The sequence below is a fragment of the Etheostoma spectabile genome, unplaced genomic scaffold (assembly GCF_008692095.1).
Source record: "Etheostoma spectabile isolate EspeVRDwgs_2016 unplaced genomic scaffold, UIUC_Espe_1.0 scaffold310, whole genome shotgun sequence".
Taxonomy (NCBI): Eukaryota; Metazoa; Chordata; class Actinopteri; order Perciformes; family Percidae; genus Etheostoma; species Etheostoma spectabile.
In genome coordinates, this window is record NW_022605582.1 from 853,743 (window position 1) to 857,992 (window position 4,250).

The 4,250-nt window shown below is 44.0% G+C and overlaps 2 long non-coding RNA genes across 2 annotated transcripts in view; one reads left to right on the forward strand and one right to left on the reverse strand.

Moving 5' to 3' along the window:
• Positions 1-521: 521 nt before the first annotated feature.
• The window catches only part of LOC116686073 (uncharacterized), a 22,311-nt gene continuing 18,582 nt past the window's right edge, over positions 522-4,250 (reverse strand). Inside the window, exon 4 of the long non-coding RNA XR_004331143.1 lies at positions 522-533. This is a non-coding gene — a long non-coding RNA (uncharacterized LOC116686073). The remainder of the gene's footprint in view (positions 534-4,250) is intronic.
• LOC116686074 (uncharacterized) overlaps positions 4,151-4,250 on the forward strand; it is a 370-nt gene continuing 270 nt past the window's right edge. The window contains exon 1 of the long non-coding RNA XR_004331144.1: positions 4,151-4,240. This is a non-coding gene — a long non-coding RNA (uncharacterized LOC116686074). The remainder of the gene's footprint in view (positions 4,241-4,250) is intronic.

Sequence of the window (4,250 nt, forward strand, 5' to 3'; positions counted from 1 at the left end):
AACACCACTCTGCTTAGAAACATATGGTTATTCAAGACAATTCTTAGGGCCATTTTAATGTGGAGTTTTTCATGGGGGTATTATTATGTCTCAATGAATGGCTCGCGTGGAAAAAATGAAAAGAGCAACCATTGGGTAAAAGCAATTGCCTCAAGCAATTGTCCTTTCTCAGACGGGGAAAATAATAGACCCAAAAAAATCAAAAAGCTTTGGAAATTTGACTAAATTACCCTCCTGTAGAGCGCGAGTGAGGGTTTATATTCATCACTGGGTAATAATTAGGGTCAGAAAAACACCGAGCGATGACCTGGCAGGTTTCAGGGCAACTATTACCCCATTTCATAGCTTTGGGGACGGCAGCTAGCTGCATGCTTTTGTCATTATTGCTCAGTCGTCGCTGTCAACTTGATTTATTTTGGAGGAAGCCAATAAGGTTGTTTACATGGCTCAGCGACTTCTCCTCGGCTACAGTTTTACACACTGTCTGCAGACTTAACAGCACATGTGAGGAGACTTGCTACTGCGTATTACAGCTTTGGGACTCAAGTGTGGACAGACTCACTTCCTCTGCTTATCTGCTGCTTTCCATCTGTCGCGCTCATCGCATTGTGAAAGATGAATTCCATATTTCTGTTATTTCAACACAAAGTCACAAAGTAGAATAACAACTTAGCCCTCGTGTTGTCCTCGGGTTAAATGGACCCCGTTGTCCTACATCAATGTTCTTTTTAATTCCCCAAAATAACATGATTGATTCCACACAACGCTCTTTGCCAAGTACAAATCTCTACTTTCATTAATTTTGGATCTTATTCAATTTTATAGCATTTGAAAACAAATGGAAGTGTTGTTGAAATAGTATTGAGTAAAAGTTGACATATTCCAGTCTGTGATTATCCATCAACATCCATTCTTAATTTTTAGTCTAATAATTATTTCGCTTTTTCTAACTCAAACATTAGGTATAATTTTCCTATAAATGAGGTTTATTGACCTAAATTCCAAAAATCACTGTAAAACTAAAGTTAATAAGTTAGTGTTACGAAGTGTTGAACATTGAAAAAAAGCATCAAAAGGGACAAAAACGTGAGAAAAAGTTAAAAAAAATGAAGAAAAATAAAACCCCGACCTGAATCAGTGCAGGAAACGCGGAGTAAAAACCAAAAAGTAAAAGTGTTTAAAAAAAAAAAAAAGGACAAAACGTAAGAAAAAGTGTAAAAAAAAAAAAAAAAAAAAAGTCAACAAAAGTGTTGATTTTCTATTTCGACGGGACGACAACACAAGACTTAAACGTGGCAAAGCGTTAAATAATAAAAAAAAAAAAAAAGACTTCATGGAGACGCCTGACGACGAGCGGCATCCACAGGCCGGGGGGGGGGGGAGCTGCTCCTAACCTCCGTGTCACGTTCATTAGTAGATCCATCAGAGGTGTCCAATGCTCCGATGTGATGCGTGTGTAATAGCCTATTAGTGTCAAACACAAACCTGTGGGAGGTATAAAAGCGTTAACCTGTGTGGAATCTCATTCAGGGATGTTTTACTCTCTAAATGAAGTACTTTCACATTCCCACAATGCTAATGACAGTGCAACTAATTCCTCTCCATTTCCATCTCATCAGTCCACAGTATCACCTATCAATGAGTTTTTGTGCAAATTGCAGTATGTGGGAGCTTGCGTGGTGCAGCCCGGTGAACATTAGCATTCATCCTCAGAAGAGAGCTCCCCCCCCCCCGTCTTTCCACCCCCATATTGTGTCTCTAGTGAGTCACGTCCATCTAGCAATTATTATGAAATTAAAGCTATTTTCCGTGGCCGGTGTTTGCCCCGGTAATAACCACACCGAGATAGGCTTCATTCATTTAGCGTTTTAGTTCAGCTCAATTCCCGTCACATTAGCAAAGGGAGCAAAATCAGAGTGTCACTCAGATATTCTGCTTAATGGTTTGGCGATGGCGTGGCCCCTCTTCTTCTTCTTTTTTCCTCCTCCTCTTCCCTTCGCGGGCCCCCTAACCCTATCTCCCTGCCAATTACGCCGTTTAATCTATATGTAGATAATGGTGTCCAAGACCTCCCTGTTGAAATGTCAGGTGTGAAGAGGTTATTAGCTAACTTTTAATTACTGTCCATCATTCAGCAGCCAGCAGGATAGATTTGACCCCCCCCCCCCCCCCGCCCAACTGTCCACTGTGTGTGTGTGTGTGTGGTGTGTGTGTGGTGTGTTGTGTGTTGTGTGTGTGTGTGTGTGTGTGTGTGTTGGCTGCAGGCGGGGAAAGAAAGACATTTTAGGAAGCACCGGGTCTCTGACTTAATGTCACCGTTTTCACACAATTAACAACACTTAGTGTGGAAGGGGGGGGGGGTACCTACCGGTATCTACCGGGTAGATCATGTGTCAAATACTTTAATGGAAGATGATTTTAAAGTTTAGAACGTGTGTTATGAACGTGGCATTGGTGATGTCACCCGTTGCTTTGTGAAAGCCTCGAGTTCGGCATTTCGACCGTCGCCATCTTGTTTTTGGAGCCAGAAGTGTGACGTTAGATTGAAGTGAGGGCTCAAAACGCAGAGATGAGGAGGCAGGCAGGAGCAGGTACACAGAGGTCTATTAAAAGGCAGTTCAAAATGAAAAACAATCCACAAGAAAACACAAAAGTCCCAATGTCCAAGGGAGAATCCAAGACAAATCCAAGACATCAAAAATTCACTGGGGTCCGGGAAAAAGGGCGAGGAAACAGACGAGAGACAGGACGACGGGACCGCAACTACGGGAATGCCGGGAGCGGGAACGGAACGGGAACACTCAACACAGGAACTGACGGGTACTGCCGAGGAGATGCGAGGAACTGATGAGGAACTGAGAGGAACGCGAGACTGCCGAGGAACTGCCGAGGAACTGATGAGGAACTGCCGAGGAACTAATGAGGAACTGCCGAGGAACTGATGAGGAACTGACGAGGAACTGATGAGGAACTGACGAGGAACTGACGAGGAACTGACGAGGAACTGACGAGGAACTGACGAGGAACTGATGAGGAACTGCCGAGGAACTGATGAGGAACTGATGAGGAACTGACGAGGAACTAATGAGGAACTGCCGAGGAACTGATGAGGAACTGACGAGGAACTGACGAGGAACTGCCGAGGAACTGCCGAGGAACTGACGAGGAACTGACGAGGAACTGACGAGGAACTGACGAGGAACTGATGAGGAAACAAACGAGACTGCGTGCAGGAACAGGACAAAACAATCTGACAAAAGACAAGGGAAGCATAGGCATTAAATACACCAGGTAACAAGGTCACCAGGTAACAAGGTCACCAGGTAACAAGGTCACCAGGTAACGAGAGGCTGGTGACAGGAGGGCAGGGAAGCAGGTGGAAAACATCAGGTTGAGGACACAGGAAGTAAAGCTAGAGGCAAGACGAGGAAAAAAATAGACTTCAAAATAAAACAGGAAACAGGACATACAGACACTGAGGGGAACACGAGACAGGACAAACAATACAAGACCGGGGAAGATACACAGAGAAGGGAAAGGAAACAGGATTAAAAAAAAAAAAAAAAACACAACAAGAAGTGTCTATATTTGGGGAGTTTTGTACATACAACACAATACAATGGTTACAATGGCGCTGCGCTAAGCTAAACGCTAAAGATGTACTTGCATGTACGACATAACAACATCTGCAGACTTTCTCTATATGTCACCAGCTAACACTAGTGCTTGCTAACTAGCTTGGTTGGCAGAACGAGACGTTGGACGAGACCTTTTAAATCGGCCTAAATGTTCCAGTTACCTTTGATGAAGTGAAAACACACAGTGAGAAGGTCAAAGTTTAAGATGAAAATACGGACAACAGCCAGGGCCTGTTTTAATGTCCACGGTGTTAGCGTGGTTAGCATCGCTAAGCCTCTGTCCTGATTGACAGGTCCTAAAGCCTCCCCTGCTTTATCGCCTATTTTAAAATAAACGGGACCATCATTTACTAAATGAACATCATGCTGTGTTGAAGAAGACTTGGAACTAGCGATTGAGACCACAAACTTCCTATGAAAATGATTACTGAGATAATAGATCAAAAGAGAAGTAGGCTCAGACGCAGTTGTTACTATCCCGTCTTGCGCCCATGTGCCTGCTGGTCTCACAGGGGAGGTGTGTTCAGGTGCATTCTGGGCCTGCTGGTCTCACAGGGGAGGTGTGTTCAGGTGCATTGTGGGCGTGCTGGTCTTACAGGGAGGTGTGTTCAG